Source organism: Spermophilus citellus (assembly GCF_964194105.1).
Source record: "Spermophilus citellus genome assembly, chromosome: 7".
Taxonomy (NCBI): Eukaryota; Metazoa; Chordata; class Mammalia; order Rodentia; family Sciuridae; genus Spermophilus; species Spermophilus citellus.
Genome location: NC_138188.1, coordinates 63,355,875 through 63,378,512, shown reverse-complemented (window position 1 = coordinate 63,378,512; position 22,638 = coordinate 63,355,875). Strand labels below are relative to the sequence as shown.

The 22,638-nt window shown below is 36.7% G+C and overlaps 1 pseudogene across 1 annotated transcript; it reads right to left on the bottom strand.

Annotated features, from left to right (window-relative positions):
* Window positions 1-9,119: 9,119 nt before the first annotated feature.
* On the bottom strand, window positions 9,120-16,534 carry LOC308653299 (cytoskeleton-associated protein 2-like; annotated as a pseudogene). Its single transcript has 4 exons — window positions 16,387-16,534; window positions 14,933-14,949; window positions 9,633-10,237; window positions 9,120-9,392 (listed from the first exon to the last, which is right to left on the bottom strand). The product of its transcript is annotated as a cytoskeleton-associated protein 2-like (transcript).
* Between the last annotated feature and the right edge of the window lie 6,104 nt (window positions 16,535-22,638).

The window sequence follows — 22,638 nt, the reverse complement described above, 5'->3', positions numbered from 1 at the left end:
ACTACATACTATAGTATGCTGATTTTAAGTCCTTTGGGTATAGACTGAGGAGCAGGAGAATGGGGTCAAATGGTGATTCCATTCCAAGTTTTCTAAGGAATCTCCATTCTGCTTTCCAGATTGGCTGCACCAATTTGCAGTCCCACCAACAATGTATGAATGTGCCTTTTCCCCCACATCCTTGCCAACATTTATCATTGTCTGTATTCTTGATAATTGTTATTCTGACTGGCGTGAGATGAAATCTTAGAGTAGTTTTGATTTACATTCCTCTAATTACTAGATTGAACATTTTTTCATACATTTGTTAATTGAATGTATATCTTCTTCTGAGAAGTGTCTGTTCAGTTCCTTAGGCCATTTATTGATTGTTTTTTTTTCTTTTTTTTTTTTTGGTGTTAAGTTTTTTGAGTTCTTTATATATCCTGGGGATTAGTGCTGTAACTGATGTGTGTGTGTGTGTGTGTGTGTGTGTGTGTGTGATAAAAATTTGCTCCCTAAATGTAGGCTCTCTCTTTACCTCATTGACTGGTTCTTTTGCTGAGAAGAAGCTTTTTAGTTTGAGTCCATGCCATTTATTAATTATTGATGTTATTTCTTTTGCTTTAGGAGTGTTTTAAGAAAGTAAGAGCCTACAGGAGATCCAAAATCGTGGAATAGAGGAGATCCCATTACTGGCTGCTCTGTGGCATGAAAAGCAGATAGGTAGCTTCTCTATAAGGTCTCTTCTAGATGGAAGACAACATCTCAGAGAGAGTGAGAGGACCCCTATACAGCAGATTTTCATAGAAATCGCCAGCGCTGTGACCATCTGCACAGAAATCAGAGCCTCTGGGCTCAAGTAAATCTCTAGACTCCAGACCCAAAGCCTGCAGTTCCAGCTCACACACAGCTCACAAGCAGCTTAGCAGAACCACCTATAAGCACCTTTGCAGAACTCCAGACTACACTCCATTCCCACAAAGGTCACTCGGCTGCTACCTATCCACAGCACAAGGCCATCACCCAGCTCCCTCCACATCACCAGACACCCACCGGGGACTGGAAGCAGACCGACTGCATCTTGGAAAACCTTCCTTACCATTTTTTGGTGGGTGTGGCTATCAGATTGGATTGTCATCTGAGCAGGTACCTGATTTCCAATCCACCCCCCATTGGCGGTAACTCAGGACAGTGACCACCCAACACAAGAACAGCTCTCAGTTGGACAGGAGTGCAGTGTGAACAGGGCACCACCCACCTGGTGTGAGCCTAGGGGTGAGAGGTCCCACAGTTGGGACCTGATAAGTAAGAGAGGAGAGGAGACTAAAGTCTAGAGCATAACAGCGAGACAAGGATCTGGGAAATATCCAGGCAAGAGGGAGAGACGATACCCAGGGCTCAAGTCAGATGAGTGGTCACAAAAAAGACCCATGAGGTGCAATTTTCGGCTTGGACTGGTGGGCGGTACTCCCCGCTTCCAGACGCTCCACACCAGGTCCAGTCTTTACACCCTGGTTACCTAGACACCTACTGGATGAGACAACCCCACCTACTGGATAAGAGAAAGAAATGGATCTCTGAGAGTATTTTCTTCTTCTTCTTCTTCTTCTTCTTCTTCTTCTTCTTCTTCTTCTTCTTCTTCTTCTTCAACCCTTCTATCCTCTGGCCCTCACCTCCCCAACATATGTAAAAACCAAGAATTTTGCATGACATAGGACTCTGAGGACTGAGTTACCTGAATAATATAATATAGAGGAGTTGCATAAGCCCCCCTTTTTTCTTTTTCTTCTCTCTTTTCTTTCTTTCTTTCTTTCTTTCTTTCTTTCTTTCTTTCTTTCTTTCTTTCTTTCTTTCTTTCCCTTTTTTCTTTCTTCTTCCTTCACCTTCCAAATTTTACTATTTTTATATCCTGCATTTTTCTAAATACATGGTATGTCTGTTTTATGTACTCTACTGTCTTCCCACATAATTGTTTACCCCAAATTACCTCCTATCTATTCTCCTGATACAAATCTTCTTCACTAGATTTCTCCTTCACATTTCCTAAGATATGTTAACCATATACCCTCACATTCTCTCCCCTCAACATATCGCCCTACACCTGACCCCCATTTCGTTGTTCACCTCCAGAAACTGTAAACCTTTTTATGAAACTACTGATTATATTTTAAATAATAATTGAGTCCAAAATTTCTCAACATTGAGACTAAACTGCAAATGTCTTAATAACAGCAATTTATTCATAGGTGATGTATGGTTGATATAGGGATCTGTTAACATTGTCCTTCCCCACAAAGGAGAGATCTTAGAACCCTTCAAGAGCACTACAAATCTATAGGGTAAAATCAATGACACACCAGATCCATAGAGCTGGAAAGGAAGAAACATGAGCAACATGAAAAGACAGGGGAAGAAAGTGCCACAAACAAATCAAGACAACACATCATTAGAAGCATTGGCAGCTATAGCATAAAAAATTACAGACAAATATTTAAGGATATACATGGTTAAAATATTTTGGGATGTCAAAGAAGATATAAGAGAACAAATACAGGCAGTGAAAGATCACTTCCACAATAAGCTACATAAACAAATCCGAGAAGCAAAGGATCACCCCAACAGGGAGATAGAGGTTTAAAAAAAACACAAAAAAAAAACAACTGACAAAAAAAAAAAAAGAGAAGAAAGTCATCCAACATGATGAAGATTTGAATCTACTTTTTCCTCTATTAGGTGCAGGTCTCTGGTCTAATTCCTAGGTCCTTGATCCACTTTGAGTTGAGTTTATGCATGGTGAGAGATAGGAATTTATTTTTATTTTGCTGCATATGGATTTCCAGTTTTCCCAGCACCATTTGTTAAAGAGGCTAACTTTTCTCCAATGTGTGTTTTGGTGCCTTTGTCTAATATGAGATAACTGTATTTATGTGGGTTTGTCTCTGTGTCTTCTATTCTGTACCATTTCTCTACATGTCTATTTTGGTGCCAATACCACGCCATTTTTGTTACTATATTTTTGTAGTATGGTTTAAGGTCTAGTATTGTGATGCCTTCTGCTTCACTCTTCTTGCTAAGGATTTTTCCAAATGAATTTCATGATTGCTTTTTTCTATTTCTAGAAGAAATGACAATGAGATTTTAATTGGAATCACATTGAATCCGTATAGCACTTGGGTAGTATGGCCATTTTGACATATTAACTTTGCCTATCCAAAAGCATGGGAGATCTTTCCATCTTCTAAAGTCTTCTTCACTTTCTGTCTTTAGTTTTCATTATAGAGGTCTTTCACTTCTTTTGTGATTCCCAAGTTTTTTTTTTTTTAGGCTATTGTGAATGGGGTCATTTTCCTAATTTCTCTTTCGGAGGACTCATCATTGATGTATAGAAATGCATTTGATGTGTGAGTATTGACTTTATATCCTGCTACTTGCTGAATTCATTAATTAAATAGAAGTTTTCTGGTGGAGTTTTTCAGATCCTCTAAGTATAGAATCATATCATCAGCAAATAATGATACTTTGAGTTCTTATTTTCCTATTTGTATCCCTTTAATTTCTTTTGCCTGTCTAATTGCTCTGGCTAGAGTTTCAAGGTCTATGCTGAATAGAAGTGGTGAAAGAGGGCATCCATGTCTTGTTCCACTTTATAGAGGGAAAGCTCCCAATTTTTCTCCTTTTAGAATGATGTTGGCATTGGTTGTGGATAGTTAGTTTTTATAATGTTGAGGTATGTTCCTCCTATCCCTAGTTTTTATAGTGTTTTGAAATGAAAGGGTGATGCAGTTTGTCAAATGCTTTCTCTGCATCAATTGATATAATTATATGATTCTTATCTTTAAGTCTATTGATGTGCTGAATAATATTTATTGATTTCCATATGTTGAACTAACCTTACATCCCTGGAATTAGCCCCACTTGATTTTGGTGCATTATTTTTTAAGTATGTTTTTGTATGCAATTTGCCAGAATTTTATTGAGATTTTTTGCATCAATATTCATCAGGGATATTGGTCTGAAATTTTCTTTTGTTGATGTGTCTCTGCCTTGTTTTGGTATCAGGATGATATTGGTTTCATAGAATGAGTTTGGAAGGATTCCTTCCTTTTCTATTTCTTGGAATAACTTGAAGAGTACTGGTATTAATTCTTCTTTGTAGGTCTTGTAGAACTCAGCTGTGAATCTATCTGGTTCCAGACTTTTCTTGGTTGGTAGGCTTTTGATGGCTTCTTCTAATTCCTTGCATAAAATTGATCTGTTTATGTCCTGTGTATGTCCTCTTTGACTCAGTTTGGATTGATCATATGCCTTTAGAAATTTTTTGGTGTCTTCAAGGTTTTCTATTTCACTGGTGTATAAATTTTCAAAATAGTTTCTAATTGTCTTCTGTATTTCAATAGTGTCTGTTGTGATATTTTCTTTTTCATCACAGATTTTAGTAATTTGAGTTTTCTCCCTCCTTCTTTTTGTTAGGATGGCTAAGGGTTTATCAGTTTTATTTATTTCTCAAAGAACCAGCTTTTTATTTTGTCAATTTTTTAAATCATTCTTTTGTTTCAATTTTATTGATTTCCACCCTAATTTTAATTATTTCCTATCTTCTACTACTTTTGGAATTGGTTGGTTCTTTTTCTATGGCTTTGAGATGTAATATCAGGTCATTTATTTGTTGACTTTTTCTTTGTTTAATGAAAAATGAGCTTAATGCAATGAACTTTCCTCTTAGCACTGCCTTCATAGTGTTCCAGAGATTTTGAGAAGTTGTATTGGAGTTTTCATTTACCTCTAAGAATGTTTTTATCTCCTTCCTGATGTCTTCTGTTATGCATGTTCAATAGCATATTATTTAGTCTCCAGGTGTTGGAGTAGCTTCTCTTTTTACTTTTATCGTTGATTTCTAATTTTATTCCATTATGATCTGATAGAATGCAGGCTATTATCTCTATTTTTTAAAATATTTGCTAAGATTTGCTTTGTGGCATAACATATGGTCTATTTTGGAGAAGGATCCATGTGCTGCTGAGAAGAAAGTATATTTGCTCATTGATCGTTGGAATATTCTATATGTGTCTGTTAAGTCCAATTTATTGATTGTATTATTGAGTTCTACAGTTTCTTTGTTTAGTTTTTGTTTGGAAGATCTATCCAGTGGTGAGAGAGGTGTATTAAAGTCACCCAGTATTATTGTGTTGTGGTCTCTTAGGTTCTTGTATATGAGAAGGGTTTGTTTGACATACATAGATGCCCTATTGTTTGAGGCATAGATATTTATGCTTGCTATGTCTTGTTGATATATGAATCCCTTAAGCAGTATGAAATGTCCTTCTTTATCCCTTTTCACTAGCTTTGGTTTGAAGCCCACTCTATCTGATATGAGGATGGAAAGCCCTGCTTGTTTACATGGTCCATGTGATGTGAGTGGTACATTTTTTCCCACTCTTTCACCTTAAGTCTGTGGAAGTCTTTTCCTGTAAGATGAGTCTCTTGAAGGCAACATATTTTTGTTGTTGTTTAATCCAATCTGTCAGTCTGTGTCCTTTAATTGATGAGTTTAGGCCATTCACATTCAGGGTTATTATTGAAATATTATTTGTATTCTTGGACATTTTTATTTATTTTGGGTTTTTAACTTGACTTGGTTTCTTCTTGGCCTTCCCTTTAGTGTAGTTCCTCCCTTTGCTGTTTTTCATTGTTGTTTTTCATTTCCTCCTCCTAGAATATTTAGCTGAGGATGCTCTGTAGTAGAGGCTTTCTTCCTGTAAATTCTTTTAACTTTTGCTTATTATGAAAGGTTTTTTTTATTTTTCATCAAATCTGAAGCTTAATTTTGCTGGATATAAGATTCTTATTTGGCAACCATTTTCTTCAGAGGTTGGTATACATTGTTTCAGGATCTCCTGGCTTTGAGAGTCTGGGTTGAAAATCTGCTGAGATACAAAGTCATCTCCTTTTATAGGTAATCTGATTTCTCTATCTTGTGGCCTTTAAGGTTCTATCCTTATTCTGTATGGTAGAAATTTTCAATATAATGGGCCTTGGTATAGGTCTGTTGTGATTTTGTACATTTGGTTTCCTGTAAGCCTCTTGTATTTGATTTTCCAATTCATTCTTCATATTTGGAAAATTTTCTGATATAATCTCATTGAAGAGATTGTGCATTCCTTTGGTTTGAATCTCTGTGCCTTCCTCTATCCCAATAATTCTTATATTTTGTCTTTTGATGCTATCCCATAATTCTTGGATGTTCTGCTTGTGGTTTCTTACCATCTTCATTGTGTGGTCAACCTTATTTTCAAGATTGTATACTTTGTCTTCATTTTCTGCCATTCTATCTTCCAAGTGATCTAGCCTATTGGTGATGCTTTCTATTGAGTTTTTTATTTGGTTTATTGTTTCCTTTATTTCAAGGATTTCTGATTTTTTTTTCCCTGAGAATCTGTATCTTTTTCTTGAAGTAATCTTTTGCTACCTATATTTACTCCCTTATCTCTGTTGGTGTGATCAATGGTTGCCTTTATTTGCTCTCTTATCTCCTTGTTAGAGTGATTAATTTTTGCCTGTATTTGCTCCTTTAGGTCATTCTTTAATTCACAGATCATTTTAATTATGTACATTCTTAATTCCTTCTTTGACATTTAATCAACTGTGCCATCCATGAATTCTGTTACTGTAGTATCCTGGTTTGTCTGGGGGCACTTTCTTCCCTTGTTTTTTCATGTTGTCTATGTGTATTCCTTTCTTGCAGTGTGGATCTGAGGTATTATGGTTTCTACCCTATAGTTTTATAGTATCTATGCAGATTATCTGTACATCACCTTGGTGTTGGGCTTCCAGACCCTGCCAGTGTCCTGTGATGAATGCTACTGCAACTAAAGGTGGTGGCAGCAATAGCAGAAGTAACTCAAGATAGCAGTGGGGGTGTCCCAAGATGAATGCAACCACTTTCAGAGATGGGGCTGAAAGGGTAGGCCTTACAATGGCTTTGGGCTCCCTGTTCTGAGATGCAGCTGTCTGTTTTTGCAAGGTGAAGGCTACTGCATGGGGAGGGCTATGGCAATGGGTGTAGTGTCCCAAGATGGAGGTGAGCTAGTCCTGGGCTTCCAGGTGGGCCCAGGGGGTGGTGCTGGGCCTAACCTGGGCCTGGGCTCCTACGGGGAAGTGGGTGGTGGTGGCAGAGGCAGCCCTGGGCTGGGACCTGAGCTCAGGTGTGGATCTACCCTGAGTTGCTTCTTAAGAGAAAGAGAGATTAATTACTAAGTGTCTGATATGTAATGAGATCACCATGTGCTCAATACTTCTTTTATTACACTCTAACTTGAATTTCCAAATTTAGTTGGCCTATGTCACATCACCTTTCAAGAAACAGCTTATGCCTAGAAACTTATAATATTTTTGTTACTTTCCATTTTAAAGTTGATTCACCTCTCATTACCAGTAAAACCCCAGTGCTTATTGACAAGGCCTAACAATGAGACCCCATTTCTGACTCTACTGTGTTGAATATCCTTCAGACTAGTAACCAGCCTTTTGTCTTTTGGGACTTATTTATTTATTTTTATTATATAGATTTTATTGTATACATACTAGGTGTACCATTTAAAAAGAATGAAAATCCTACTCTCGAAAATATAAGACAATAAATAAAACAAAGATAGTATATAAATGGCATGAATCTTAGACCAAATATGTGATCTTCAGATCCATATTACATAAGTAGTTCAATTGTTATTTTATAGTTCATTTATTTAAAACTGTAGAGTGATATAGGATATATGCCACTTAAATATTAGTTCAGGGCCTTAGAAAACAAGTTTGTTGGTGGCGTTTATGTATGGGGAAAAGAAAACTGTTCACTGTATGTAACTATCATGTCTAAGGGCTCATGATTTAAGAAAAGAAAGCCGTGTAAGACTTAATTATTTCAGAAATATTACCTACATTGAAATGACATTTCTTAAATATACATTCCTGCTGGGCATGGTAGTGTATGCCTGTAATCCCAGCTGCTTGGGAGGCTGAGACACAAGGATCATGAGTTCAAAGCCAACCTCAGCAACTTAGCAAGGCACTAAGCAATTCAATGAGACCCTGTCTCTAAATAAAATACAAAATAGGGCTGGGGATGTGGCTCAGTGATTGAGTGCCCCTTAGTTCAATTCCCAGTATACACACACACACACACACACACACACACACACACTGCATCCTGAACTCCATTCTAATATAATTTATAAACTCTCAAGTGAAGATATGGGAGCTGAAATTTTAATATAATCCAACTATAAAAGGAACTCAGACTAGATTGAAAGTTTCTAATATTCACTAAATTTGGCACTTTTTCATACACAAAGTACTTTCTCTTAGAAATGGGGTATTTAATTAAACTTCCTTTTTTATAACCTCAGCTACAATGAAATACAGAGGCCAACAGACTACACATGCAGATTCTCTATTACAGATAAAAATAAATAGCGAAGAGCTATAGGCAGTTCAAGGGACACAACATAGTACAATATTCTACAGTCTGGGTAACATAAATTTGGTGGAAAAGCAATCTAAATCTTATATGTGTTTATATTTGAAAGGAGTCACGCTACACATTTTAAATTTGAACTTTTTTATGATAGGGATTGAACTCAGTGGCCTCAGGCATGCTCAGCACACACTATACCACTGAGCTCTATTCCAGTCCCAGTTTTTTACTTTCATAATAATTAAATTAAGGCAAAAATATTGTCAATGTTCTGTTTAAAGGCAGGGAGGTACATCATAAAGCTTTAAAATATGTCAACATTAAACATATACTTTTATCTAGAACACCTCATTTCCCGATGATACATCATTACTGTACTTATATTTAGTAAAGTGAACAAGCTACCATTATGACAAAACCTATTTATATTTAAGGAGCACAAAATTCACATACGTTAAAGAGAAACTCAGTCTGTTGAGATTGACAAGGCAGGATTAGTTTCTTGATGCATCGAAGGAAAACTCCTATATAACATGAACACTAGTAAAGAAGCTCACTGCCATGAATACTTAGAATCTTTGCCAACTATAGACCTAAAGGAAGTAGAAAGCCACACAAAACAAAGGAAACCAAGGAATATTAAAAAGCCTCATTCCTCATTGGAGCTTTATTTCTCTTCTGTATCAATCTCAGAGTACGTAGGGCACAGTGCTGCATTAGGGCAGCATATGAAAACCTTGGTTTTACCTTCCAGCTCTGGCAACTGTTCCAGTGAAGACACACAAGGATAATGGTCTTTTAACATATCTGATAATTTAGAAATCTACTCTTGAAGATGTTGAGAACGTCTCACTGGTGTTAGAAGCTTCAGCTCCTTAAATGCAGAATTTGTTTTATCAGGTTGCATCTTCTTTTTTATACTTTGCAAGTATGGTGTAATATATATATATATATATATATATATATATATATATATATATATATATATATATATATATTTTTTTTTTTTTTTAAGACACCAAAATGAATTTTATTGGAAGACAGGGGAGGGGGTGTTGGGGGGGTGCTCCTGTAGAAGGTTCACCACCATTCCGGAGAAAGGGGCGGGCCAGGGAAGTTGTCTAGATACATTATATTTAATTAAGCAACTTGTTATAGTTTCTGTATCATGGGTTTTAACATCATTGGTTAGATCTTTCATTTTGTCATCTTGTTCCTTTTCATATTCTTTAAATACCACATTTCTATGACATGTATTCTCCATTTCTGGTTTTTCTGGCTGTAGGTTATCACCTATGTCTTCAGTGTTAACTTCTTGAACTTGTTCTTTGGATGCATAAGACTCAACATTTTCTCCCAAATTAACTTTTTCTCGACTCTTCATTTTTAGAATATCCACAAGGCCATGTCGCATCTCTTCAATAGACTGAGCCCCTGCCAGAATGGCCTTCTCTTAGATTGAGATAATATTTTCAGTAGAACTTGCAATTGGCTCAATACAAACAAGACATATCTAATATTTTACAAGTGTTTTTGGCATCTGGAATATTTTTAATTAGAACATTCAGTGTAACCAATATTTCTTCTTTTGGGCTTCCCTTATTAATCAGGTTCAGGCATTCAGAAATTGTCTTATTTACTTGCTCAGTAGATAACCTTTGTTCATCTTCTTCTGCCATGGTAGTCCAAAAGGACCCAACTGGTTTTTCATTTTTGTCCTTTAGTCGTGGGCTGGGTAACTACTGAGCCCAGGGGCCTTTTAAGTACTTTTCCTTTGCCAATTTTCTACTCGCTCAGACAAGCTCATTTTTGTTTTGTTTTCTTTTTTTTTTTATTAGTTGTGCATGACAATACAATGATCTTGACATATCATACATTTGAATGAAATGGGGTATAATTTCTCATTTTTCCAAGTGTACAGGCTGCAGAATCACATTGGTTATACAGACACGTATATACATACATACTGCAATACTAGTGTCTATTTTATTCTGCTGCCCTTCCTGTCCCCCTCATTTTTGTTTTCAGTTTCAGAATTTTTGTCTCTCCTTGGACTTGGTCCTTAGATGTCATCACTTTTTGGGCTCTAGGAATGCAAATTGGGCCTTCCAACTCAGGGGCAGCTGCAGGTCCTGGTACACAGCCAGGGATGCGACTCCATCTTGAACACTTGGGTATTGCGCAAGTCACCACCATGCCTCACCCCCGCCTTGTGTTTTAATTTGAGCTATCTAAACTGGTAGAAGTAAAAGGTGCCCAGTACTTTTACTGTTTCTGAAGTAATTTTTAATTACCTGAAGCTCCTGGGTAGCCTGGTAGTTCTGAGATAAGTAATTAAAAAGGATTGTGACAATAAGTAGTAAAGGAAAATATAAAATTATATTTTAAAAAATTCATAATCATTTCTTCAATGAATTACATGGTTCATTGTTGACTATTTCCTAGTGGCAAAATTTGTCCTCATAGATATGGTCGATGAGGCCAAAATGCAAATGTCTCACTGCTTATTAAATCATAGGATAAATCAATTTTTATAAAGAGATCTCATCTAAATTTAGATAAAATTATGTTCAAATTGATTAAAAATTCAATCATGGTTCATTAAAAGGCATTTCAACTTCTGCTGTGTATTCTAAGCACTATACTAGGTAATAGAAATACAGTAGAGAACAAGTCATATTTCTTCCAACATATTGTAAAGGCAAAATAAATGGTAGGAAATTATTAATTAGCATAAAAAATCTACAAAAAAACCCACTACAGAACAGGATAGAATCACTTAGAAGGAACACTTAATCTATTGGGGTGGACCAGGGCTAGAGCAGGCTTTCTGGAAGAAACTTTCTCAGGAACTGATACCTGGAAATTAATTCAGGAGTCAGGGAGGCCAAGAAAAGGCATAACTAGCCAAAAGCTGGAAAGAACATTGTGTTTAAGGGTCTTGGGAGTGAGTGTGCCTAGGGTTTTGAAGGAAAAAGAAAATAACAAGTGAGGGAAGAGGCTGAGGACTCAAGCCAAAATCTATGAAGAGCTTATAGACAGGGTAACAATATAAATTATCATCAGAATCAGGACGTTTATGAGACACTTTAAAAGGGGCACTAACTGATAGGACCCTGTAGCTAACAGGCTCAATACAATTCAGACAATCGGGGATATATTCTTACCCCCAAGGAATTTAGCTTGATCTTGACATAAGTGAGAACCATTAAGGAGTTTTAATAAAGAGAGTATTATGATATGGTATGGATGTTAACAAGGTCAGATGATCACATCAGAGAAATGGATTGAAAAGAGCAACATTAGAGGACAGAGGGAGTGTAGGAAAGTTGCAGAAGTTCAGTAATTGTACAGAGAGGATAAGCCCAGAGGAATTCAGAAGTGATCATTGACAAGACCTACCAGACAGAGAGGAGTGAAAAACAAAGATGACCTTTAAGATTTCTGACATTAACAACTAGAAGAATGGTAGAATCATGCACTAAAATTACAGCGGAAAAAAATGAATCCACTTTTAGAATGTGTTGGGTTTGAGAACCCTCAAGGACATCAATAGAACCTCTGGCAGATGCATCTCAAGAGAGTGACAAATGCAAATTAGGGATACAGATTTGAGAGGTGTCAATAGTTGGTTTTTTTTTTTTTTAAGAATGGGAAGCATGGGACTGAATCTGATTGCATAGAGAACATATGAAGACCAACCCTTGAGAAATACTAACCTTTAACAGATGAGGAGAGGAAAAAAGAGAACCCTTAAACAAGACTAGTAATGATTATAGAAATGGAGACCAAAAAGTAAGAGAGTAAGTGGGATGCTTTCAACACCGAGTGTGTTACAGGGAGACATCAGAACTGAAAAAGGCATTAAGATAAGGATAAGATCCCCTAGAGATCTTGTTAAGAGCAAATGTAATGAAATTAATACAGAACTCAGAATGACAGAGGGAAGGAGTAGATGATAGGCAGTAAAGATAAAGCAGAGTTCTCAAGATCTTGAGCTATAAAGGGAAAATGATGCACACTTCTCACCACTTCAGCTGCTGCTAGGCAGGAGCCAGACCCAGGAAACAGTGAAGGAAGGTGAGTAATTGATGGAGGGTAAACTAGGGAGATTAGAGACTAAGGATCCAGAGTTAAGATTTAATGATTTTTCTTAAGATTTCCCAGATGGACAATTCATCCATTATAACAAGAAAAGAGAAATAAAAGAAAATTTGTGAGTACAGGCACATTTATAGTTGTGATAGAGAAATTGGGAGAGCTCACCTCCCTAAGGCTTCACTTTTCTTGGGGAAGAGGTGAGGCTTTCAGTTGAGTGGGAGAGAGGGTGTGAGTAGAGAGAACATTTTCCTAGCAAAGAATGACATTTTTGTTTTGTTTTTGTTTTTACATACTGAGGATTGAACCTAAGGGTTCTCTACCACTGAGCTACATCCCTAGTCCTTTCTATTTTGAGACAAGCTCTTGCTCAAGCTGGACTGGAACTCATGATCTTCTTACCTCAGCCTCCCAAGTACAGGGGATTATAGGCATGTACACCAAGCCCAGCAAGAATAATTTAAATTTAAATTTAAAGTAGTGATCCTCAAGTAGATTTAAAATGAGCACTTATGAAAATTCTTTAGCTCTATGAGTAAACTGCTAAGATGTTACAATTAGGTCAAGGGGGACTATATAGAACAGGTAAATTTATGAGTTGGAAAATGAATGTTGAAATATAGGCAAAACCAACATTTTCCATATCGAGTGAGGGAATACAATTGAACTTTTATAAAAAGAATTTGCATGTAATATCTACAGAGGAAAATTATTCTGCAATGTATAAGTTATATATAAGATATAGAGTTGCAGAATTCCTATCATCAAACTCTAATCAAACAACAAAGAAAGGTTTGTTCTAGACAAGTGTCCAGGAAAACTACTGTCTACAGGATCATGATTGCTTTTTGTAGGAGCTGTGGTCCAAGAATGGTTTTGACCTTTTTTTTCCTTTTTATTAATTCTTTGTATTTATACCTAATGTTCATTTGGACATAATTATAAAAACATGGAATATAATTTGCTCTAAGTCAGTCCCAGTCCTTCCCCTTTCCCTCTTCTTTCTCCCCCATTTCCTTCCCTCTACTCTGCTCTCTTTCATCAATGTACTTGTAGTTTTGAAAGGTTTGTAAAAACACAGCAAATAGGTAACAAAACAAGAATACGAGATTATGATATAATAAGAAATATGAGATATGTATTTGATCTCTGTCCCCAGTACCTCACACAAAAGATTTTAAGACACTTATAATTTCCTGAGTGACAAAGGTGATAGGCACATCATTTGTTATAATATGAGGTCTTAATTTCTAATTTCTGACACCAGAGCTTCTAAAACCCCTGGAATCTTCAGAGTAATTAGAATATCTTTTTGTGCACAAATGAAATAACTGGTAGCTAGGGTCCCCAGATAGCTTAAGATGGTTACCAGAAAGACCAAGGCATGTGTTATGTTTTAGATATGAGGTGTCCTCCAAAAACTCATGCATGAGACAATTCAAGAATTTAGAGGTGAAAAATGATTAGATTACCAGATGTGTGACCTAATTGGTGGATTAAGCCACTGATAATTAACTGGGTGGTAACTGAAGGCAGGTAGGGTGTGGCTGGAGGAAGTAGGTCACTGGAAATGTATCTTGGGTTTTGCAGTTTGTCTGTATCCTGTGGGTGGAGCTCTCTTGGTCACCATGTCCTGAGCTGCTTTCTTTGCTCATAATACACTTTTCATCCTTTAAGTTGTTCTTATCATGATTTTTGGTTACATCAACAACAAAAACAAAAAACTCACTAGAACTGTATGACTAGATGTTGAGAACTTTCAGTTCCACTCTAACCCTGACCACCATCCACAGAGGGAAGAAGGGCTAGAGTTTTAACTAAATCACCAATGATTTCATCAATCCAGCCTGCTTAATGACACTCCCATTTAAAAAAGAAAAAAAAAAAACACCCTAAAAGATGAGGTTTGGAGAGCATCCAAGTAGGTAAAGACATGGAAGTGCTGGGAACAGATGCCTGAAGGAGCTCCACACACCTTCCCCCAGACCTTGTCCTGTGTACCTCATCATTTGATGGTCCATTTGGACCCTTTATTAAAAATTGGTCAACATAAATATAGTGTTCCCATGAGTTTTGTCACCCATTGTAACAAATTACTGAACTCCAGAAGGAAGTCATGGGGAACTCCAGTGTGCAGCCAGGTTGGCCAGGCCCAGGACTTGCAGTTGGCATCTGAAGTGAGGTGGCCATGAGACTGTCCCCTTAGCCTGTGTTTCTGATGCTAACCTCAGTAGATAGAGTCAAGACTGAATTGAATCGAATGGTAAGATAACATTTGGTGTTGGTAGAGTTTGGAGTCGGGAAAGAAGACTTGGTGTGGAAAACCCATTCCTTTGGTGTAAAAAGTGTTCTGGGCATAAAAGAATTCCAAATCTGACTCACAGTCACTTCTGTAGGACCTGTGAGTTGAGAATAGCTTTTATATTTTAAAGGAGTTATAAAAGCAAAACAAAGAAGACTACGTGGCACAGACATGTGTGGCCTCCACAACCTCTAATATTTGCTACCTGGCCATCTCTGAAAAAGTGTTGCTGACTAATATATTGACCCCTGCTCTAATCCAGGGGCCAGAAAGGTATGCCAATGGGCCAATCTAGACAGCTTCCAGTCAATCAAACCCAGAGCCCTGGGCATCCTATGCCAGCACTGTACCAATGAGCACACCCTCAGTTCCGTTTTGAAATTTTTAAGCAAGTTCTCATTGGAATACAGCCATGTGTATTTATTTACATATTGCCTATGGTTGTTTTTATGCTATTGTAGCAAAACTGAGTCCTACCAACAGAGAAAAGCAAAAAATACTATTCTAGCCTTTGATAGGAAAAGTTTGGCTAAACCTCCTCCAATGCATAGTCTCCAATAAAGTACACATTTATTGGGGCTAGAGTTGTGGCTCAGTGGCAGAGCGCTCGCCTACCACGGGCGAGGCACTGGGTTTGATCCTAAGCACCACATAAAAATAAATGAATAAAAATAAAGGCATTGTGTTCACCTACAACTAAAAAATATTTAAAATAAAATAAAATATGCATTTATTCCTCCTGTGTACATCTGTACTTTTTCCCCTTTAGTTTCTATTTTCCCCCTGGTTCTTTTGCTCAATTTTCCCGTTCTTTCCTTCCTGTCATCCATGATTCTTTCTGATATTCCCCCCCCCCCGTAATTCTTTCTTTCTACTTCAAATAGTTATAATATGGACTAAAGATACTTTAAAATGATTTAAAGGCTTAATTTTTAGATTCATCCTTAAATTTAAAATAAAAATTATATTTTTAATTCTCATCTCAATTTTCTAAAGTTAATCAGAAGTTACTTTCACTCCATGGCAAACATGTATGTACCTGTGGGTTTGTAGCCTTAACAGGAAAAGAGCTCCTCACCTGTGAGGAGAGGATGGAAGGCCTCAGTCCTCATCCCCACTCCAGGTAAAACAAGGGACGTTGTCTATATTTCACTAAGGAAACTTAGATGGTGACTTCCTACTGTCTTCTCTGAATGGCTCTTCTCTTCCACTGCTGTGTAGTTAAAGCAGTATGCAGTTGGGATTGACTACTGAAGGCACAACATCTGCATTCTTAAATATAATTTACAAAAACAATGTGAGTCATTGTATATTGTGTCATAAACATGTAATGTCAGCATTTTAAAAACCACAGTTTTTAAATGCAATGTCAGCATTTTAAAAACCACAGTTGTCCCAAACTGTAAAATGATTTATAAGAAAATATTTTTATCACCTTCCTCTGCCAATTCCCTTTTGCCTCTTTAATTCCTTACTGTTTTCTTTTCTGTTCACGCTGTACATGACTTGAACGTGATTTTCATCAGGATACTACCTGGGGCTTCTTCCTTTCCTAGTCTCTGAGTGATGTCATCTTCTCTGTTAGTTTTCACTACCAGTGGGTGATTCCTAGTCCGCATCTCCAACTGTGCAATCTGACGAGAGCTGTAGATGGCACCTGTGTCTATGTATAACTCAGGCATTCAGTTGGCATCTCCAATCCAGTATTATTGGGTTGAACTCAACACAGTATCACCAAGGCCACCCCATAAACTTTTCTTTCTATATTCTTCTTCACTAATCACAAACTTAAAGAATGATCCACTTTCTTTTACAACATTTTCAATCAATCTTCATTATTTTCATTGAGAAGAATACTAATGTTTACAATTTAGATTGAAATGTATCCAAAAAAATAAGATAAATGTAGGCATTGATAAAGGAGTGAACAGATGGATAGAAGTGTGATAAAGCAAGTATATTAAAATTAAAAATAATAAAAATATTTATTGTAGAATTTAGGTGGTGGTATTGTTGTAGGGGACAAATAAGGCAAAGCACCAAAGGTAGCAGGAAACAGTTTTATTTGACTGCAGCCAGGTTCAGAGGGTACAGTTTTCGCTGTAATCAATTAATCCACTGAACCCCGAGTTCAGGTAGTTTCAGAATTTTATATCCAGCATGTAAGGGAAGGGGCTCAGAAGTTCACAGTCTGCAGAAGTTCACATAAAAGCAGCTTTTTCTTTCACTGTTTTGGGAAAGTTAGCCCTTCAAGGACAACACCTGAGAAGGGGAGAGCTTCTTATCCCCTTTCTTTCCTCCCCCTGCCAGCTGTTACCTTGGAGCCCAATTGGTAATTTCTCTTATCTTAGATATGTAGACATCTCTTAGACATTTCTGTGAAGTTTCAACTTAAGACTAGAAGCCTTGTTAAAGGACTTGTCTTTTTTTTTTTAATCACATTTTGCATTTGCAAACACACTTCTACAAATTACTATACTGAATAAATGTTTGTGTAAAACTAGTAAAGGGGTTAGCACCTAGAGGGCTGATTTCTTCCAGACCAGTGGCCAAGTAAAACACAGCAACAGGAAAATAACCACTACGGTATATTGGTGTTCACTGTAAAAGTATTTATATTTTTTGAATTCTTCCGATCTTTTTTCATTAAAATACTGTTTTGTTGTGTGAAAAGGTTTTAATTGATTTTTTTCTGAAAGTTCTAATAATTAGATTTTACCAATTTTCATGAATGACAGATAAAAGTATAATGGTATATTTATCAATAAATGCAATGAAATACCATTTAGATATTCAATGAGTAATCAGTCATCCATTAAAAAAAAGCAAAATGTTTCTTTTTTTTTAATTTTTGTTTTTTCCAATTTGCTCCCAAAACATCTTCAGTTGCTGTCACTGTTTTGGCCTGAATTCTCATCTCTCACCTAAACTACTGCAATAGTCTCCTTGGTATTCCAGGAGTCATGTTTGTCCCTATGGGATACTCCCAAGAGAAATCTACCTTAACTGTTGCCGCTTGATGTGTTCACAGCCCCACAGGCAGCAAGTGTCACCTGGGATATTGCTAGAAATTCAGGCCCCACCAGGTATACTGAATCAGAATGTGCAGTTAAAAAGGTCCCTAGTCAATTGTATGAAGTTAGGTTTGAGAAACACATCTCTATTTGATAACTCTACCCTGCATCACTCCCTTGCTTTAAACCCTTGGATGGTTTCCTGTTGCTCACAGGTGGTGTTTAAGAACAATGCTTAATGAGCTTAATTAAAGTTTGGCTAATCTCTGCATCAAGAGTCTCATCTCGGCCGGGTACAGTGGCACACACCTGTAATCCCAGAGACTCGAGTGGCTTAGGCAGAAGGATCAAAGCCAGTCTCAGCAATTTAGCAAGGCTCTAAGCAATTTAGCAAGACCCTGTCTTTAAATATAAAACGTGCTGGTGATGTGGCTCAGTGGCTAAGCTCCCTGGGTTCAATCCCTAGTACCAAAAAAATAAAAATAAAAAAATCATCTCTAGCTTAGTTGTGTCACATGCCTGTAATCCCAGCTTTCTGAAGACTGAGGCAGGAGGATTACAAGCTTGAGGCCAGCCTGGACAGATAAGAAAAATCTTGTATAAAAATTAAAAATAGAAAGAGCTGGGGATGTAACTCAGAGTGTAGCTCAGAGGTAGGCAGAGTGGTTACATAGTGTGGTGAGGCTCTGGATTTAATCCCCAGTACTGGGAAAAAAATTTAAAAGTGGCTAGCTTTTTAATTTGAAAAATCAAATAATGTTAGAAGAGAGCCCACAGATTGGGAGAAAATCTTTACCACATGCACCTCAATAAAGCATTAATCTCTAGGATATGTAAAGAATTTAACACTAAAAATACAAACAACCCAGTCAATAAATGGACTAAGGAACTTAACAGACACTTTACAGAAGAAATACAATCGATCAACAAATATATGAATAAATGTTCAACATCTCTAGCAATTAGAAAAATGTAAATCAAAACTACCCTTAGATTTCATCTACTCTAGTCAGAATGGCAAGCATCAAGAACACAGGCAACAATAAATGTTGTTGAGGATGTGGGGAAAAAGGTACACTCATACATTCCTGGTGGGACTGCAAATTGGTACAACCATTAGGGAAAGCAGTATGGAGATTCCTCAGAAAACTTGGAATGGAACCACTATATGACCCAGCTAACCAAATCCTGGGTTTATACCCAAAGGACTTAAAATCAGCACACTACAGTGATGCAACCACGTCAATGTTTATAGCAACTCAATTCACAATAGCTAAACTATGGAACCAACCTAGGTGTCCTTCAATAGATGAATGGCTAAAGAAAATGTGATATATATATTCAATGGAATATTAGTCATTTTAAAGAAGAATGAAATTATGGGATTTACCAGTAAATGAATGGAGCTGGAGAATATCATTCCAAGCAAAATAAGCCAATCCCCCAAAACCAAAGGCCGAATGTTTTCTCTAATATGAGAATGCTAATTCATAATGGGGGGGGGCACTAGAGAAGAATAATTACCTTAGATTAGATAGAGAGAAGTAAAGGAAGGTGAAGGGAGGAGACCTGGGGATAGGAAGGATATTAGAATGAAACAGATATTATTACTTTATGCATATATATGACTGCATGACCACTGTGATTCTACAACATGTACACTCAGAAAAATGAGAAATTATATCCCATCTATGTATGATATATCAAAGCGCACACATGCATTCTACTGTCATGTACAACTAATTAAAACAAATATTTTTTTAAAAAAAGTGGATAGTTTCTTGCCACTATTCCTATTTCTCTTCTATCCCCAGCAATATGCCTAACTATCGCAGCTTTCTAATTTGAACATGTGTCTTTTGTCTCATTTTGTTTCCTGTTTCTAAAACACTCCCCCCACACCTTCTCCTTCACCCAAACTCAGTCCCATTTGTCTGAGGTAATTTAGCCTCTTTGCTCTTCTACTTTCTGTGTGTGCATATATGCATATCTTTTGCTGTGTTCTTGTATTGCAATTTTGTTGAATAATAATTTGTTAGTTTTCCCACTAGGTTCCTGAGCCTCAGGAGGCATGAAATGTGCCTTACTGGAAATGTATTTTTTTAACTTTATTTTATTTATTTATTTTTATGTGGTACTGAGGATCGAACCCAAGGCCTCGCATGTGCTAGGCAAGCGCTCTACCACTGAGCCACAAATCCAGGTCCAAGGAGTGTATCTTTTTTTGAAATTAACCCCAACGAAGGTAACAATTCTGAAGGTGTTTACTTCATTGTAAGATGTTAGTTTGTAGAGAGATTTCAACAATATGAACAAATAAGTAAAAAATAATTTTTATTACAATTGTACCCATTTAGCTATATATCTACCAACTTCCCCATATATATTTTGTTCTTATATCCATTTTCCATGTATCTAGGTTTATTCAAATAAAAGTTATTTCATTCATGTGCATATTCTGAATGCAAATGAAAAGCTTGTGCATTCATTCATTTCATATATATATATATATATATATATATATATATATATATATATCACCTTTAACAGAACAAAGCTAATCTTACTGAGATATAATGTTGTTTTGTTGTGTGTAAAAAGATCTTCTAAAGCTTGTTTCCCCAAAGTTATAGTAATTAGATTTTACCAATTTTCATGCATGACAGATAAACGTATGATGTTATAGTTACAACAATTGCAATGAAATTTTCTTTAGATATTCACAAAGCAATCAGTCATCCATCAAGAAAGCACAATTCAAATTTCATTTTGACTTTTTCCTGTGATATTATGAAAACTAAAGAAAGAATTTTATATTTGTCTACAGCTTTAGTATTAGTAGGGTAACTTGGAGCTGAAGGCAAAAATACAAGGACAGACTGGTAAAATAATAAAAATTTATTTTTTAAAAAATTAAATTTTAGTATGTTGGCAGAATTCATCTAACTTAAAATAATAATTTAATCCTGATCACACGAAAGTAAATAAACTAATTTCTGAGAAATAGAGATTCTCCTATTCAACCACCTTTCTTCCTTTCTGGCTTCCTTTTACAATATTTATTGAGCAGATAAACAGTTTAAAATCTTGTGCTTGTGGGAGAACAGAGCAAGGATGCTATTTTTTTAAGCTAAAGTGGCCAGAAAAGTCTTTTCTGAGAAGATGATATTGAATAGAAAACTGAATGACCTAAAAGAGTGAGCAATTTGGAGACTGGGAGTGGGATAAAATTATCCCAGGTGGAGGGAAGGACAGAAGGCTTGAAGATGAGGTTGAGTTTAGGATGTTTGCAGCAAAGAAGCAGCAAAGCCAGTTGGAGCTTAGGAGACCAGGTGTGTTTTAGGGACAGACAGGCAAGGCACCGAAGATAGCAGGAAACAGTTTTATTTGGCTGCAGTCAGGCTCAGCTTTTGCTGTAATCAATCAATCCCTTGAACCCCAAGTTCAGGTAGTTTCACAATTTTATACCTAGCATGTAAGGGGAGGGTTTCAGAAGTTCACATAAAAGCAGCTTTTTCTTTCACTGTTCTGGGCAAGTTAACTCTTCAAGGACAACACCTGAGAAGGGGAGAGCTTCTCTCCCCTCTTTTTTCTCCCCCTGCCAGCTGTTACCACGGAACCCAATTGTAACTTATCTTAGAAATGTAGACATCTCTGTGAAGCCCCAGCTCAAGGCCAGAAGCCTTGTTTATACATTCTACAAACTACTATACTGGATAAATGTTTGTGAAAAACTATACTTGGAGTGCAGATTTATTCCAGGCTAGCAGCCAAGTAAAATAGGGCAACATGAAAATAGGAAGTTTATCTACATTGAACTCTTTTGTAGAGAATCTTTTGCTGACACTCCTAAAATCAGCCATGGTGAAGATTCCTGGAGAAGCCCAGTTAAGATTTTTTTTTTTTTTTTTTTTTTTTTTTTTTTTTTTTTTTTTTTGTAGAGGAGGGGATGCCACTACAGTTGGAGTGTGATAGGAACATAGGTCAGGAGGGTAGGCATGGCCATTTTGTTTGAGTACCTTACCATTTTGAGAACACGGTGACAAGTCTGAATTTTATTCAACATGAGCTCAGAATCCATTAAAAAGGTTTAAGCAGAGAAAGTCTGAAATGATTTTCATCTTAGAAAGACCACTCTGGCTGCTATGTGGAGAAAGATCCATCATTATACAAGGGGGACTGGTCAGGAGGCCATCATAGAAGTTCAAGCGATCAGCAATACATGCTGAGATTTTGCTTCATGTAAGTAGAGAGAAATGGTTGAATTGGAAATATATTGTAAAGGTAAAACTGGCGAGATGTGTGTTTGGATTAGATCTAGGAGGGTTGAAGGGGAATAAACAAAGGAGACCCAGGTTTGAGGAATGAAGCGAAGAGTGTATTAAATTGGCTAAGGGAGGTAGAAATTTGTGGGGAAAATTGAGAATTAATTCCATTATGCATCAAATGGAAAAGGCAATCCAGTTATGTGTGACTGGGGTTCAGAGGGAAGATTAGGTTTGGAGGCATAATTCTCACACAAGATATGGTTAGAGGTTAGGAACTAGATGAGATCACCTAAGAAAGGATCTTTTTCATTTCTTTTTGTTTTCACCTTTACTTAGAGATGCCTGTGCTAACAGGAGTAAATTACTAGATCAAATTTGGCACTAAAATAACTTTTTAAAATAAGTATCTGTATTTTACTTTGTTGAAAAATAAGGGGGGGGGGGAGTAGACGAAGTACAATGACCAAAAATTTGCTCTCTCCTTGCTGTTACTTATAAAAATAA